The following is a 19225-nucleotide window of genomic DNA, read 5'->3' as shown; positions in this document are numbered from 1 at the left end:
TGCAATAGTTAGATAATTTTTTGAGATGTCAATTAGTGCCTACATTTTTAGTGAACATAACCATAAATAAGCATGTTCCTGGAATCATTATATAAAGATGTACATTTTCAGTGAACAAAGAATTCCCTTCATATGCCCTTTCTTAGACAGTCATTTTTTGGAGAAAAAAAAGTGGATCTTTTAAATCAACCTCAGCAATTCTTATTATTATCTGAGAAACAAACAAATAATCTTATCAATATTTAAATGGATTAAATTATGTCACTGAAACCATCAAAATTTTATGTAGTCAAGTGACGGTAAACCACAATGGCCTTATAATAGATGAGAGAAGGATAAAAATACTTTCCATTTTTCTTAATTTTAAAATCAAGAAAAATAGGTCCATTATATGAGAAACAAAAAGGTTCTAGCATGAAAAGACTAGACAAATCCTCCTCTAGAAATCTAAAATCTCCTTGAGAATTCCATCAGAAAGAAAAACTGCCTGTAAATCATTTTAAATTTGCATTCATGCTTTTGACTTAAAAAAAAAACAACTTTCAGCTTCATCTATAAGAAATACGTAATTAAGAAACTATATTCTTCAATACTCTAAATGATTTTATAAAATCAATTCACCATCTTTAAAGCAAGACTTTCTGTCCTCATAGGTGTAAAATTTGTGCTGAATTTCTCTTAACTAGCCTAATAATGTGGCCGTTGAATTTTTAAACTTGGAATCAATAGGTTTTAATCACTAACCAGAGTGCATGTGTTTGGGATGTGACTACCCAAAGTTAAGTTATAAGGTGCTATCTAGGGAATAAATTAAATTATGAAAGACCAATAGTTTAAATTTTAACAAGTAATAAGAATGTTAGACTTTTAACCTCAGAGGATGGCAGGAATAAATCAACTAGTTAGATAAGACAGAATTCACATGATCAAACTATAGTCTGCTAGTACCTTGAGCATTTTACACATATATCTGACATATCATTGGTAGTTTTGTTATTTTAATAATGTATATTCCGTTTCTATTATACTGATATGCAGAAACAAGTAAAATTTTGAGAGTTCTTTCATTGCTATTTTTTGGGATTTGAGTTGTCTTTAATCTAAAGTACATGAAATATGTGGCACACTTGATTTGGGGAGAACAGTGAAAGCATATTTATTTGATGATATATAGCATATGGAAATGTGCTCTTCATTTGAAAAATTTATTGAAGCTTGTCAGCAGCTTACTTCTTTTGTTTATAGCCTGCCTAACCTATTGGAAAAGGGGTTTAACGGCCAGCCTGAGCAGATAAAGAATACACAAAAGTTCAGCCTGAGTGGAGCTTAGATTTATAATTCAGTTCCAGCACAAAACAATGTCTTTATGACATTGAGACTGAAGAAATTATCCTCCAAATTAGACTGAAAAAAATTATCTTCAACAATTTCTAAAGTGTTTCTAATGATGCCACCAACATGTTCACTTCTGGGGTTTTTTGAGCTTTTTTTCTTCAGATATTGCTGCTTTGAAAGGCAACTTTTGCGTCTCCATTGGCAAATAGTCCATCTCTTCATTTATATTGTGCTCAATTCTGATTTCAAATGGCAAGTCAATCGACTGTTTTTCTGATTTTTTATTTAAACCATTTAATAAAGTTCTATAGAAATTTTTTAAAAGTCAGATATTATTTTTAGTCCAGATAATATTCTCAGCTTATATGAACAGAAGAAAATATATATACATATTTAAGTAAAATGGGATTTTTAATATTAAGTTTGAGATTAACATTTTAATTTTGAATTTTAAAAAATAGACGAGAAATGCAGAAAACATTTAGTGGAAGCTTAGAATAATGCATGAGAGATTTCAAAGTTGTTATAAAAAGTGTGTCTTTAAACCTTCCATGATCTTCTCTGCCATTCAGAGCACTGTTCATCTATATTTCATCTATATTTCACTTCTGTCAAATCATAGAGCCTCTCAGTCCTCAAAATAACTGATCAAAGACTTACAGCTAAGAGTACCACTTTTTGAATTACCAAAGTATTGTAACGGCATGTAAAATGAATGAATTCAAAGAACAGAATAAAAAGATGATGTTTCCTTAGTGAAATCTTGTTTTTCAGAAAGTCTTTGTTTTTTCTATAAATTGTTCTCATTAAGCCAAGGAAAATCTGCCTGTACCATGGCACACTACACACCCTTTTGTTTTCAAAATGTTCAGTAGGAGACCCAAGTAAAATTTCACTAAACATTTAGCTCCGTATGAGTAAACTATGAATAATAATAGGTACATTTTGAATTAGTGATTCTCTATGAAATTTTAAAAATAAAGTTTGGACGTAATTTCATTTTCTTTCTCCTTGAAAATTCACTGGTGTTGAATTTTCAAAGTTTGGAGCATACTTCATTATATTCAGCTTGATGGTAGTTCTCCCTTACATCAAAATAATATTGAATTGCCTGTATACCTAAGGATTATCACAATTGAATCTATATTCATATTCAGTATAGGAAATTATAAATACAGTGGTATTTATATTCACTCTAGACACCCAGGTTCTTTAACATGAAAGTGTGTCAACAGTTTAGTAGCACTTTCATAGACATGGTAGATTGAGTGAGACACCAAGCTGAGCTGAGTTTATACAATTATACAATTCAAAATATGTCCCCACTCCCACCCTACCCAGGGTATCTTGTTTCAAAATATCTCTGCTGAAATTTTACCTTCACAGATATTTATCATTAACAAACTCTGTCAATTGTATATATACTTGGGAAATTTAGGTACCACTTATAAGGTAATATTTAAATCAGCTACCTTTTCAGAAAAGAGTTCTGGTAATTTCAGAGGCTAGCCACAACTACTACTAGCCAGCATGTATTAGATAAAAAGTTAAAGTAGTGCTGAACCTGGAGCACAACCCTGCCTGTGTTTTGAACTGGGCACAAGTGGCTAACAAACAAACATGGATGTAGAACAGGAGCTGGGAAGACAGCAAATTGAACTTCACTTAAAGGTCCTTGCAGCAGGATTTAATTTTATATATAAATAATTACATATGGTATAATATTTGCCATGCTGCCTTCTTTTCAAAAATTTTGCTAAAGAATAATCTATTAATTTTATAAAGATAATATACATTCTTTACTAGATTTGGAGCACCATACTAAATCACAAAGAAAAGTGAACATTAAGGGAAGATTATGCCATACATATCTTTATGTGTATATAGAGCTAGAAAACAGATAGAAAATAAATTTTAAAATTTGTAAATGGTATCATGTTATACAAGCATTAATTTCACTCGAGTTTCTTAGGTGAAAAATCTTAAGTAAAGCTAAGTAAACTGATAAACTTCAGCTAATATTTTACATAAATAATTCTTTATCAAAAGAATTTCTCCTAAAGATCTAAAAAGTTTAATTAAAATTAATAAATGGAATCTTTGTGTCTTAACACTATTTCTAGACAGTATTAATGGACCCTCCATTTTAAAAAAATGAAGATATGCAGGTACCAGTCAAATATATATTATTTTTATTGTACTTAGTCTTCAAATGCTCTTCCCACATTTTTTCTTAAATCTACCCCAATCACACTTTCACTCCAACCACTCCAATCAAACTTTGTTAATGATCTCCACATTGCTAAATCCCATATTCAATTATTTTTCTTTGTTTTACATGAACCAACAACAGCATTTAATATAATTGATGCTTCCCTCCCTTTCTTCACTTGGTTTCAAGGACACCAGACTTCATAAGTGGTTCTTTTTCTGTCTTCTGTGCTTGTATCTTCACTCTGATCTTTTATCATTGTAGAGTTCCAAAACTCAAGTTTTTGGACCTCTCCTCTGTTTACACTCATATCCACTTACAAAACTTTAAAACCAATTATATATGGGCTCTCTAATAACTCATGCCCTGTGCCTTGAACTTCGAATTCATATATCCAGTTGTTTACTAATAGATACTTCCAATATAACATGCCTCAAACTAAACTTTCAACAGACCACAAACAAACAATACATAAATGAATAGTAAGTAAATAAATAAAGCACCTGCTCTATTTGTTGCCTTTTACATCCTTTCTTATAGACAGCTTTAATTCCATCAGAAAAGTCTCACTGGCTCTACAGTTACAATGTGTCCAGAATTTGACTTCTTCCACCATGTCTACTGTTACCACCTTGATATGATCTACCATAATCTCTTGCCTGGATTAGTGAAATCACTTTCAGTTGTTTTATCAAAAAGAGATCATGGATGCTATATTCTCTCGTTCTTTCATATTTTGGACGGTCTGGTATCTATAACTGAACAAGAAACTGCTCTCATTCCCTCAATGTAGAAATTGCTCAGTTGTCTTGTGATATTGACTAAATTGTTCCTCATTCATCTCGTGTCTAAGCGACTTGTTTTATTTGACCTGGATGCCTGAAGAGCTCTTTGTAAATGCAGTTCAATAACTTAAAAAGGGTATGTCTTAATGTTGATCATTCTATACCAAGATTTCCCAGAAAAATACAAGTTCCTTTGATTTTCAAACTCACATCTCCTTTTATTTCAGGGAAATTATTAAATTATATTTTTGTTAATAGTACCTCAATTTTTAGGGACTCTGCTAACAATTATTTGGCTTCTCTCTATATTTTTTTAACCACTGTAACCTCTTTGCCTCTTTTTTCTTCATTTACTCTCATTATACCACACCTTTCCTCTGACTCTGAAACTCAATTTTAAACAATATATAGTCTATTGCATTATATATATAATATATATATATGTTAGTTCTATAATCAAGTCATTCTGATATATTATTACATCAATTAATTATTATACTAAAGTTTTATAACTTCTATAGCAAAATCACCATTTTTTTTCTTTTCCTTGGGTAATGTTTGTTTACCCTCTGGGATTTTTGTTGTCTTTTCCTTTTCTTTATTTTTTTTCCAGAAAGTTTAATTGCTACACTACGTGTCTTCTTCTTTCTCATGCTTAATATTAGCAACTTAGTCCAAAATTTCTATTTTCTCCTATGTAATGAGGGTGAATTTTCCTCGACACTGGTCACACTTTACCTGATAGCTGGGTGACACACTCTCTTGAGCTACAGTTTGAGAAGTGGAGTTTTGCTGTTATATGTACTTTTGGTATTTTAAAGGTGTGGGCAGATTAGAGATAAAAATCTGTATTGCTTGAGTGCAGGCTTTTTTGAACAGCCAGGTCCCTGCTCTCTCTTTTGAGATTTTGTTAAGTGTCTTTAGCAGAATTCAGTTCACTGAGTTCAAGTGTGTATTATTCTGGTGGAAGGATCCACTTGGATTTTTGATCATTCTCCTGGAACACAGTGACCCCTGGTGGCTTTTCCTACCTCTGCTGAGAGCCTGATAACCTGCTGGGAGCATAGAGAAGATTCTGTTCTTAAAGAGCTTTTCTCAAATTTTCTCTGTGCTGCCTAATTATCCTCTCAATCTGCTTTTCTAAGTATTTTTAGAATGTTTTCAATTCATCCTCTTTTCTCTTTATGTCATTTGAGAAACAGAGACAGGGACGAGGATTAAACTGCTTCATACCAGAATCAGTTACTTTTCAAAATTTTTATTATAAGGTTGAATTACTTTGCATATTTGGATGCTGCTAGTGAATTCATTGCTGGTTATGCCAGAGAATGGCGGTTGTCTACTCTCATTACATCTTCTTCATTTCTTCCCTAGTAGTAGAACATTTGCTCTATTATTGTATACATGACTTCTTAGAATAGAAATTACATATGCCAGCATCTGCTCTAGCTAAGTGGAGGCATGTAACTAACTTTTGGTTAATAAAAAGTAAGAGTTATTTTCTGGCACATTTTACTAAACCTCCTTAAAAGACAGTAGACATGATCCCTTTGCTATTTTCTCTCCTCTTCATCCTGCTGTGCTGGCCTAATACATGGAAATGATGGATAGAACTCTAGCCTCCAATTTAGAACCTGAGAGGAAGAGTCACATTTTAGGAATGAAGGAGTCAAAAGCTGGAATAAGCCTGGGTCACCGGCAGTTCCAAGAACCCACCAGAATTCTCTTATATGTGAAAAATAAACAGTACATTGTTAAATCTACTACTATTGGGGGCTTTTTATCACATGGAGTTAAACGTAATCCTAAATAATAGGCTAGTTTTAATCTTTTTTGTTAATTGTTTCAAGTATTGGATAAGTAGAGATTCTGTGATCCAACTTTGTTCCTCCATTATCATCTAATGCTTATTTTTTAAGCCAACATTTGTGTGGTGATTTGTTATTTTAAAAGTATTTCATATATATGTAAATTTAAATATATGTATACGTACATAATTTTTGTTAAGCTTTCAAACTTTTTGACATAGTTTGTCATAAAATGTCTTTTTTCATTCCTCATATTTTGTTTATTTGTGTCAGCTCATCACAAAATTTGTCTATTTTTAAATTTTTCAAAAAATAAACTTTTGGCTTTTTCCATAACATTTTAATTTTGTTTCCTTTTTCATTAATTTCAGTTCTTACCTTTATTGTCTCCTTTCTTCTACTTTCTCTGGATTTATTTGACTCTTTTATCTTTAGTATTTTGGTTTAGGTTCCTAGCTCATTAATTTTTAGCCCTTTCCTTTTCAATTTTGCTACTGAAATTAGAATTTTTCTTTAAGATATCAATATTGCTCTGACCACATATTTTGATATGTTCCAGTTTCCTTGTTATTTAGTTACGGTTATTTTAAATTTTTATTATGATTTCTCCTTTTACCTATGAGTAGTTTAGAAATGTGTGTGTGTTTTAATGTCTAAACATGAGGGGAGGGGCAAATTTTTATTTTGTCATTGATTTCTAAACAAGTTTTACTATGTTAAGAAAACAGGGTCTAGTGTTATACTAATGTTATTAAAATATGTAGATACTTGATCTGTAGCCAGACACATGGTCATTTTGTTAATGTTTGTTCTGTTACATAATTGTTACATAGCAGGTTCTATATAAGTAGGGTTTCCATAGGACCAATTGGCCTAGGTGAATCCTAGTTATGCTTATTGTCCCTATGTAATCATTTATAGCACCCCTCTCACTCACAAAAGTTTACTATAAATTTTTTGGTTGTAAACATTATACTATTATAAAATCAAAAATAAACTCGTACTTATCAATTGTGAAATTCAAGTCTTTGGTATCTTAACTAATTTTTTTGCTATTTGATCTCCTGATAAATGAGAGAGATTTCTCTCCCACTATGGTGATGCATTTAGCAATTTCTTCCTGCAGTTCTATTCATTTCTTCTTTATTTATGTTAAAAATATTTTATTAGATATATAGATGTTTACAACTGTCATAGCTTTCAAGTGGGTTGAACCTTTTCTTTTTTCATTGACTGATTTCTCTTACTAGCTCATCTTTGTCTTTATTAGCTATTTTAGCTAAAAAAAAAAAAATAATAACTAGCCACAAAGCTTTCTCTTAGTTTGCATTTTCTTGTTTTACATTTTTTTACTTTCAAACTTTTGTTTAATGTTTTACATGAGGCAAGTCTAAAAAAGGATACCTATGTATTTAAGGTTACCACTCAATAAGAGACAAAGACAAAACTCAAAACCAGGTCAGCTGATTCAAAATTCCCTGTTGCCTTCAATAATAATCAAGAACATTGATTCAGTGCCCAGTTGAGCCAGGTACTATACTAAAAGCTTTATATATAATATATATACATACATATATACACACATACATATACATATATATTATCCCTGCTATTTCCATTAAACTCTAGTGCTTCTTCAGATCATACATGGCATTAGTATGTGATAGATGTTCTAATATAAATGAAATGATAAATAGAAAAACAAGGGAATCATCTGAAGGTATTTTCTTTCTTATACCAGATAAATGGTGTACTATGAAAGCAGACTGAAGGAGAAATTAATGGTTTTAAATCTAGGTTAGATGTGCACATGATTTCTTCCATTTCCAGCTGTTGTTGGTGAACACTTTAGGTTAGCCTGTCTGCACTTTGGCACCTCTTAGATAGGAAAAACATGTGTGTATTGCTATTTTTGAAACTGCTAAGGGTGATAGGGACAGTCCCCTGGCGTGAAACTCATCAGAAATTCAACTCCTTTATTTAACCTACAATCTCAGCCATTTATGAAACTGCTGGTTTTATATCAGAGCTTCAAATGATACTTCTCAGGAAGCTGCTCCAAAGGCCAGATCCCATGGAACTAGAAGGATTCTTTTCTTTTTCCTTTCTTCCCTTTTTTAATTCTATGTTTAGATTAGACCTGATTTGTAATTGGAAGACTCTAAAGTCTCCTAGATTGACTCTTTTCAGCAGTCATGCAGAATATGACAGCACAAGGTCCATTTGAATAACCTTGACACTTATTTACCTTATCTGACTTTCTGTTTGCAGACCCTCAAACCTAATTTCTTTGAGCCAATTGCTTAAAAAGAAAGGGAAAAAATCGGTAAAGCACAATAGTATTATGTCCTTAGTTACTTTGATTCTCTCTGCAAAACAGTCATTGCATTTCCTTATTAACAGCACAGCTGCTACCCCACATGGCTGCTGGGTGACAAGCTCTCAGTGCAGGTTGACTGTCCCCCAGACCCTAAAATCCCTTCTGCCCAAGGCAAGAAAGCTACAGAACTTTTTCACTAGCTCATTACTGAGGTTGTTTTGTTAGGTTCCTACTTGAACCTTGACTTATTCATTTATTCAACAGACTTTATTCACTGAGCCCCTTCTGTGGGCTAAGCACTACTCACAATCTAGTAGGAAGACAGGCAAGGAATAACAATGAGTTTAAAAAATAGAGAAGTATGACATCAGAGGCAACACAGAGTAATATAAATAGAGTGAATCCTCTAATATACCAGTTATCCTGTTACTGAGTTTTCTACCTATTACCTATGCTCATCTTTGGTATCCCCACTGTAGGAAGTCACTACGAGTTATTGGATGTTCCCATTTACCTTGCTGCACTTGAACCAATATTCTCCTTCACTCCTGCTCTTAGATACCTAAGTAATCGTTGTTAACAGTAATCGTTGTTAGGACAGTGACCATGTCTGTCTTGCTTAACCCAGTGTTCTCAGCAGCTAGCAGAGTGCATGCGGTTCCATGTTTAATAAATATCTGCCAAGTATATAATCAAAGAATAATCTTAGAAATGGCACGAACCATTGCTAAGCACTCAAATCCCATCCTTTCCCAGCCCACACCACCACATTCTCATGTCACATATCTCCATTTGGGCTCACATGCCTGTGCGGCTACACCTGCCACTGCCTGGCATGCTCCCTCTTTTCCATTCTCTAACTCAGTGGCTCCTTTGGGATTCCCATATCTCATCTTCTACCTGACTCTGGCATGTTCCTTAAAGATTCAAAGCTGTGGGAACACAAAGCCTGCCATGGAAGACCGCCAGATCTTCCGGGAAGACAATAGCATACTAGTGGGTATTTGACAGTGCTGCCTTTGTAAATAATAAGTGATTTGACATTCAAGACTATTTAAGGAGGTGTGTATGGAAGAAGAGTCAACTGCCAGGGAGGCTGAATTAGCACAAAGGTCACGGCGGTGCTGCACATATGTTTGTAAGATACCATATCTAATTGTTAGGCAGTCAGGTTGTGCTTATTTCAGACTGCCGGGGGGTTTTGCCTTAATGAGACAGTGCAGTGCATCTTCACAGATCACTGACCGTTGTTTGAAGCATTGTGATGATAACCGCATTTAAAGTTATTGAGCTTGAGTTTAAATAAATTACACAGAGGTCAAAGAACACATATTTGGTGTTCTATAAACAGCCAGAACCAGCGAATGACAGCCTCTGAGAGAAAGAAAAACATTTTAAGAAAACTCATACTCTGCATCTCACTGCTGGGTTTTTCTTTAGGCATTCCATTATTTTGTAAAAATAAATGATTTTTGTAAATGACCCCTGAAACTTTTCTATAGGTTACATGAAAATTTTCATATATCTTTTATTTTATTAGGTTAGGACTAAGTAATGTGTACTGAAACTCAGCTGGCCAAATACTTTGAATTATAAGGCTAAACAGTAAGAATATTCAATTTATTTTCAAGTAGGTAGAAAAGGAAACATGCTTATATAAATGCTGTTACTTTCTATAGATTAAAAAGATTATAGTTTTGTGAAAATCATCATTGTCATTTTTGTAAACCTTGTTTTGGTATATTCCCAATTTATACATTAAGCACATTTAAAATTAGATAATGACATTTAAATAAACAGTATCTTCATTAAAGGAAAGTGGGTGAATGGGTAACTGAGCTCCAACTATTTGCTGGACTTTATTTTAGAAGCTTCCATATATGATCCTATTTACTCTGTACCATAACATTATCATATTAGCGCCATTATCCATATTTCAAATGTGAGGAAACTGAAGCACAGAGAGGTTAAGAAACACGTCTCAAATTATACAGCTAGTAAAAGAGAGTCCTGTGACTTAAATTACGAGGTGTGGGCTCCTTCTACTTGATCCCATTCTTTAAATTTCAAATTTTACTAAATGATACATTTAGGAAATCTTAGATATATCTAGAAAAAATATGCTATAATTATTATTTAAGTAATATAAATACTGTAATAGTTAATGGCACCATTATAGTCTGCTATCTTACAAGATATTTATTAACATAAAACAAACACACATATATATCTGGCTTACCAAAATGTTACAAACAAATTTGTGGCAGATGCTGTAAACTATGTCACTTAATTCCTTTCCCTGTGTCCTCTATAATATAGGCTAAAAAATTAAAATACTGAACTTTGCAGTACTTCTTACTAGTAGGAGTAGTCATAAGACTCAGTTCTTGTCAAGGAAACATAAGTACAAGAGTGAGGGTTCTGCATCTTCTCCTTCCCTTTCCTACTTGCCTGGAACAGATACATGAGGCTGGAGTTGCAGCTTTCACCACTAGGATGGTAGCCCTGGAAATCAGAAGGAGCCTGATTTCTGAATGACACTGAATGACATTCTGGTTCACATTGGTGAACCACTGTGCCAGCCATACCTTTAGATTCAAAATATAAATAAAGTTCTCTGTGGATATGTACTGAAGACTCATTTCAGTTAGAAGTAGCTCAATAAATCCCTAACTGATACAATCCTCACTGTGCTGACTTGCCCTATGGATTCAATAGTAATTGTTATCAAAACTAAGTTTGGGGGTTAGGGTCCTGATATAAAATTCAAGCTTAATTAACACACATCTTCTCTTACTTGAATTAAGTGATTCCACATCTTTTTGTCAAAATGGATAATTTTATCTACAATAATATACCCAAAAAGGTTTAACAGATTTGTTTTTTATGCAGTCTCTAGTCTCCTAAAACGGCTATCTAAAAGTCTTGGCTGAAACTGGGGAAAGACCTTCTAACATACAGTTTAGGCAACATCTGATCCTACTGCCTGGTTCAGTTGAGCATTTGGTCTTTGATTCCACAATGGCTTACTCACAAATATATAGAGTCAACCATCAGATTGGAGAAACACAGGATTGCCTTGCCCTCAAGCCTGGAATTAAGCAATGTTGCCAGGTGATCCTGCCCCTATTCTGAACTCTGAGCCCCTCATAACAAGTGTCTTCAAGAAGTTTGTTCTATGAAAATGGTTTTTGGCAAAAATAGTCTAAAGAACAGATATTGCTGGCCAATAATAGTCACAATGAATAGCCCAAGAACAATCAGGAGACTGAAAAGATCTAAATCTTCTCCAATAAAATAATTACCATTGAAATTTCTCATCTAATTTTAATTTCCCAGTTGCTACTTACAGAAACAGTTGTACAACTTTAAAAAGAAAGATAATATATCTGTTCACAATGTTAGAAAAACAGACTCAAAACTATCCCCCAAACAGAACAAAATATTCGAATAAGACTTTTTAATTCCAGGTACAATTTACTCTACCGTTCGAAGATTATTAGAGCAGCATATATTCCTCTAATTCCCTAACAAAAGTTTTTTACACAAACTTTTATAGTGTCAGTGTCTACACTCAGTTATCTCATCTTTATTCTCATTAAGTTTAAATATTTTTGTTCCTGACTCTTCAGAACCTCCATTCAATTGTCTAAGTAAATCAATCTTCCATTTACATATAGTTCTAAACTGCATAGGGGGTGAGGAAATGGAAGAAGACAGGACAAAGAAGAGGGAAGATGAGAGAAGCCAGCATCAGCTGGGAGCCAGTGGGGTCAACCTAAGGACTTTTAAGAACAGAATTAGATTATTCTAAATAAAGATAAGAGCTAAATTTCATGGTCAGCTTAACATCATACATATTGGAGAGAACATAGAACCCTAGGAATTCAAAAAGATTTCAGTACTTTGGATTCCACTAACCATAGATAAAACTTCAAGCAACTTTAACTAAGTAATAATTCACTGGAAAGCTTTTCAGCCTTGGCCACGCACATGCTAGAGACAATCTTAAGAACTCATTTATCTCTCCTTATGATTACAAAAACAAAAAGTGTTTAAAATGCATGTGTGTGTAATTTTTGTGAAGAAATTAAAACATGGATATTACAGCTGTTATTTCACAGAATTCTAGATTTGAAAAAATGCATTAACTGACCCAGAAGTAGTTTATTTGGAAAAGTTTCTTTATAGTTATTTTGAGTAAAGAGGGTGTGCACTGAAATGTTTCAATCTCAGGACTAACTCTGTGGCTGAACAGATAAGATTTAACACCTTCTGAAAGTCCCTTATATGAACTGCTGAGCTAAATAAGTTAGACATTTTTAAAGAGATCAATTGAATTGACAGGAAAAATGTCATCTATAATTTTATATATTCTATATGAGAGACTTGAAAACATAGGTTAAAAGATTTTTTTTCTTTAATAGGCAGAAATGTAAGAATTTCTAAAACTATCATGACCCAGACCTTCAGTATATGCCTGAGTTGAAGTGTCTGGATAGTCTTAAGCCTCCAGAGAGTACTAGATCACTGCAAAGATAGCTAAAAGATCAGTTATGTTTCTCCCTGGGGTGTTAGAAAGGAAAATAATTTTTGTCTTTTTTTCTAAATACTTCTTATAATAAAAATGTAGCTGTATTGGGCTTCCCTGGTGGCGCAGTGGTTGAGAGTCCGCCTGCCGATGCAGGGGACACGGGTTCATGCCCTGGTCCAGGAAGATCCCACATGCCGCGGAGCGGCTGGGCCCGTGAGCCATGGCCGCTGAGCCTGTGCGTCCAGAGCCTGTGCTCCGCAACAGGAGAGGCCACAACAGTGAGAGGCCCACGTACCGCAAAAAAAAAAAAAATGTAGCTGTATTAACGACAGATTACCTTTTAGTTGTAATTATAGCTTACATTTAAAAGGAATATGCATGATGACTACTAAAAAGCATAAAAATACTGCTCTAACCACATTAATTAATAATGGATTATTACTTAAAGAATTAATCTGAAACTTTAGAAATCCAGATATTAACTGAAAGGTAAAAGTAAATTATTAGGTCTACTGCTATCTACTTTGAATGCACTTTTAAAAGGATTAGGAACATTCTCTATTGCTGTTATTGATTATTAATAAGAATGAGAACCATATTAGTAACTCCTTATCATTCTTCTTCACTTCATAGTAAAAACAAAAAAAAATATAGTGAGAAAGAGAATTCTAAAATATGAAAGAATTTTAAAATAGATTTTCTAAGTTAAGTAGAAACTATTTAAAAAGAAATCGTTTTTAAACAATAACAATCTAAGAATTACACACAAGTCTTCTAATACGTGAGATTACTTCACTTTGCAGAAGAGAAAGTAGTATCATAGAAAAAATACTTGACCTAGAAGAAAGTGTAGCTTTTTTCTTGAAATGTTTTTTTTTTTTTTTTTGTGGTACACGGGCCTCTCACTGCTGTGGCCTCTCCCGTTGCGGAGCACAGGCTCCAGACACGCAGGCTCAGCGGCCATGGCTCACGGGCCCAGCCGCTCCGTGGCACGTGGGATCCTCCCGGACCGGGGCACGAACCCGCGTCCCCTGCATTGGCAGGCAGACTCTCAACCACTGCGCCACCAGGGAAGCCCTTGAAATGCTTTTTAAAACCACTAGAACTGGTATAATTCAGTAATTTGTATTTCTGAAAGATTAATTTTCAGTATCTTTTCATTAATCTGATTTTGCTGTCACATTGCTGTTTGGTCCATATTTACCTATCACTATAACAAAACTCATATTGAGTTCCTACATTATTCTAAAATGTCTTTCCTAATATAAATATCTTATAAAACAATTTACCCAGTATAAAGTCCCTAATTTATTCCTTCATTTATATAATTCTCTTACATACCAAACAGTATCTCAACTGGGTTTTGAGGCTTCCTTTCTCTTTTTGCTATAACATTACAGTTTTTACTCTCCAGAGTAGGAAACACTTTTCTTCTTCCCGCCCCTGCCAGTGTTTATCAATTCCTGCAGCTTCAGATGCCATGACTTGAACTAGGAAAAAATAAAAAAAACAGAACTCTGCACTACTCTATGAAATAAAAATATCCTTCCCTCAGCACTACCTCTGTTAACCATGAGCAAGGCTTTACTGAAGAAATAATAAGAGAGTCCAAAGATGGTCTGGCAGAGATGACACAGCCACACAACTGAGCTCTTCATAGTGCACATGCTCAGTAGCTGTTCAATAAATGGACAAATAACTGAAAATTAGGAAAATGTTGTGCTCCTACTCCTGCACTGAAAAAGAGGATAAAAATGTTTGTGGAATCCAAACTCATAGCATATTTTATTATAGAAACACTGCACTAAATTGTGGTTAAATGCTACTCATATTGTAGTACTTGTTAAATAAATTTTATATAACAGTCTCAGCTTCTATACACTATCAGTTGAGTTTCAAATAAAGAATAAACACAGGCTATATACCAACTGTATTAGGGTTCCCCAGAGAAATAGAACCAATAGAACTACACACACACACACACACATATATATATATATATGAATATGAGAGAGAGAGATTGATTAACTCTTTATATTGGCTCATGTGATTATGGAGTCTGGCAAGTGCAAAATCTGCAGAGCCAGAACCAATGTCCCAGTTTGAATCCAAAGGCTGACATACTGCTGTAGAACCAGGAAGAACAAATATCCCAGTTTGAAGGACATCAGGAAGGGGAATTCTCAAGGGAGGGTCAGCCTTATGCTCTTGTCAAGCCTTAACTGATTGGCTAAGGCTCACCCACCTTTTGGAGGGCAATCTGCTTTACTCAGTCTACCAATCTGTATGTTAATCTCATCCAAAAACACCCTCACAGAAACACCCAGAATTTTTGACCAAATTTTGGGCACCCTATGTCCCAGTCAAGTTGACACATAAAATTAACCATCACACCAACTAAATAATAAGTCATAAACTTAGCCTCTGGAATGTTCCATTTCCATGTCAGGAACAGTAGTGAAAATGTCAGAAGACCTAGTGTGAACACTCTGTCCATTAAGTATAAGCTGTATTATTTTGGGAGAAAATAAACTTTTCTCTAAAAGTCTGTTTTTCATTTGTGGGATGCATTGTAGTTTAGCTGACATGTGTCAGTGGAATAACTAAAATTCCATGAGAAATTCCCAAATTCTATTTCTCTCATTTTAATATCTGTAAGAATGTTGTGATCAATCATATAGAAAAACCATGAAAAGAAATTCAGCATTCAATCAAATTAAAAGTTTTAAGCCTTGCTATAAAGATATGTAAATATGTGAAAAAGCCAACAGAATATAAAATTCAAATTTGTTAATTTAGCCATCCAGGTAGACATTACTCCTTGAGTAAATGGAAGACTTAGATAATGACATGACCCATATCCTGAGATGTGAGTCAGCAGGCAATGATAGGACAACTAAACATAAGAAACATCAATTTCTTATAGTTGATAAGTGTACACTGTCTGGTTCAATAATTTCATTTGTTAGGCAATCTCAAACATCAAAGAAGGGATTCCCAGATATTATTTAGAATGAAAAATGTTTCTTCAATGGATATGACTCTTTTAAAAAATTTTATTGAAGTAAACTTTACCAAGAGAAAAGTGCATGTATATATATATTTTTTAAGTGCATGGATATTAATTGTGTCATTTGATGAGTTGTTATACATGCAACCAACCATGTAACCACCATCCCAATCAAGATATAGGACATTTTTATTGTGCTTAAAAGTTTCCTTTTGACCCCTTTCAGATAACTGTCATTGCCACAGGAAACCAGTATTTTGATATCTATAATGATAAATTAGTTTTACCTAGTTTAGAGCGTCAAGTAAATCAAATCATATGGTATAGGCTCCTCTTTACAGCTTCTTTTACTTGCTATAATGCTAGTGAGATTCAACCATGTTGTTGAGAGTATCAGTATTCATTCTTATTGCTGAGTAGCAATCCATTTTATGAATCTGCTACAGTTTGTTTACCCACTCTTCTGTTAATTGACATTCAGGTTATTTTGGAGATGTCTCATCTTTTTTCAACATGTCCTTTTAATCTATATATTGAGTGAATGAAAGTTTTGTCTTAGCCTAGCAAAATAGAGTCACAGCCCTTAGGATTCCTTGAGCATAGTATTGTGTAAACTATAATTCTGGTCTTTGTAATTAAATTTGCTATCCTCAGAACTGTATATATACTAGAACTGTGTGTAATAAACTGATAAATTCAAGTCTTTGTGAAGCTCCTGTGGCCTGGGTCATCTAAACCAAATTGAAAACATTTTAAAGTATACCTTCCATATGTTTATTTTTGTTTTTATTTCCATTTCTCTAGGAGGTGGGTCAAAAAGGATCTTGCTGTGATCTATGTCATAGAGTGTTCTGCCTACGTTTTCCTCTAAGAATTTTAGAGCGTCAGGCGTTACATTTAGGTCTTTAATCCATTTTGAGTTTATTTTTGTGTATGGTGTTAGGAAGTGTTCTAATTTCATTCTTTTACATGTAGCTGTCCAGTTTTCCCAGCACCACTTATTGAAGGAGCTGTCTTTTCTCCATTGTATATTCTTGTCTCCTTTATCAAAAATAAGGTGACCATAGGAGAAAAGGAAATTTTAAAAACAGAGTTACAATGGGCAGGATCTCAGAGCTCCTGGGATCATATTCAACTAAAAACATTCAGCTAATACCATAAAAATAAATAAAGTATACCTTCCACCTTTCCTCCCACCACTCTCTTTTTAATCTCTTAAACTTTCTTTTAACTTGACCTCTAATATCTCTAGATCTGGTGGTTTTAGATACTTCTAAAGCATCCCAAATACATCGAGAGAAAAGGTATAATGTCATCAAGTAGAAATAGCATTTCCTCCTGAGAGGTAACGAGCATTCTAATTTTGGGGACTTGCAATAATTCTCAGATGCTTAATGATTTTTGGCTGCTCTATATTTAATATGAAAGATACATAGCAGACATTTTCTAGTCTATATGCCCCAATATAGAATATATAACACTTTCTATTTTGTTACATTTTATAGATTATAGTATTTTAAAGTTGTATGAGAATATTGTGGACATGGTAGCAGCCACTACATTATTTCCAGGCCCTGGCCATTGTGTAGTAACCATGGAGTTGGAGTGGAATTGATCCATACACCCAGATCCATGTGAGGACCTTGATGATACAATTTTTGATGATACAAAAATTATTATAATTTACAATTATAGTAAATATATATGTATGTGTGTATAGTAAAAGTTATTAACTTGTCTCAATCTACAATAATTGTTTCAGGGGTTGACAGCTGACACATGACATGAATTGGACTAATCAGAGTGAGGCACAATACTTTGCTGATGATTAGGGGAAGAAATGTGAACAAGGAAACAGGTAACCCAGGCTTCTTCTGGGAACCACCCTAAAGCTTTGATGAGGACAACCATACTGAAAGTTAGAGGTAGAATATCTGAACAAAACACTCCCTATTGACATTTTAAGCCTCTGAATAAGCCCTCACCTAAGCCCTCACTTACATGAGTAGAAGATATCCCTTTGTGATTTAACTCAGTTTGATTTAAGCTTTCTGTTATTCGAAGTTGAAAGTATTTTAATTTACACAAGAACCTTAATACACATCATCTGGTGAACCTCCAGTTCCAAAGAGTTCATGTAGCAACCTAAAGGCAAAATGAAGACTGAACTCAGGTATTTATATTGTCACTTCTGTAGATTTTTTGTTAACTTTCCTCATTAGGTATAAATTCTCATTTTCATCTCCAATCATACCTGTAGTTCTCTTTAAAACTTGGGTATGATAACCTTAGACCCCTGTAAAAACAGTTTTATTATTTGTTTCTTGGAAAAAAGATTTTAAACACTGAAATAAATATCCATATAAAAATGAAGCCCTTAATATTTCCCTCAAAGCTGTTATTCTATTATTAAACATTAGTTAAACATTTAATCTAATCAGGCTGTATTCAAGAAATGGAAACAAAATACCCCTCACAGTCTGATTGTTAAAGCAAGTAAATGAATATATAATTATGGCAGGCATGTTAGGTCCTATATAAGAAAGAGAACTGCAAAATGCTATAGAGTTCTGTAGGCTAGACTATAAAGACTGGATAAAGCTTCCCACAAGAAGTAACATTTAAGCTTGAATGATGATGAGGGGTTTACTTAGAGGGCTGGGAAAGTCACACTAGTCATGAAGCTTAGCACAGATATGAAACTGTACTTGCTTTAAGAAGGAATATAGAAGATCAGAGAGAAATAAGACCTATGATTACTTACTAATTAACTAAGCTCAAATGCGTACCTTATACATTTAATCTAAAAGAATACCAGAGGTAAAAATGTACAACACATTACTCATAGTCTCACAGTTCTGTATGAGGCTAGAGATGATATTAGAAAATAATGGAGTAGGTGGGAATGGTGCAGCTGTACACAGTGTGACCAGAACAGAACTTAAAGACTCACTTGCCCAGGACTGCCTACCTCACTGATCTGCCACAGTGCTGCTGAATGTATCTTCAAAACAAAGCCCTGGAAGGATAAAGCCTTTTTATCAATGAAGAATGATGACTTTATTTAAGCAACAGGAAGCAGAGACACTCAGAGCCTGAAGGAAAGGAACAGAGGAGATGGCCCATGCTGAGGAGGGTGATCCAGAGGGTCCATGTAGAAGGCAAAGGACAGTGAAGTCCTGTGGTGCTGGAGGGTGGAGGCACCAGAAGGGAACAAAAGG

The sequence above is a fragment of the Phocoena phocoena genome, chromosome 12, assembly GCF_963924675.1.
Source record: "Phocoena phocoena chromosome 12, mPhoPho1.1, whole genome shotgun sequence".
In the NCBI taxonomy this organism is placed as follows: domain Eukaryota; kingdom Metazoa; phylum Chordata; class Mammalia; order Artiodactyla; family Phocoenidae; genus Phocoena; species Phocoena phocoena.
The sequence above is the reverse complement of the archived record's forward strand: the minus strand, read 5'-3'. Positions refer to the sequence as shown.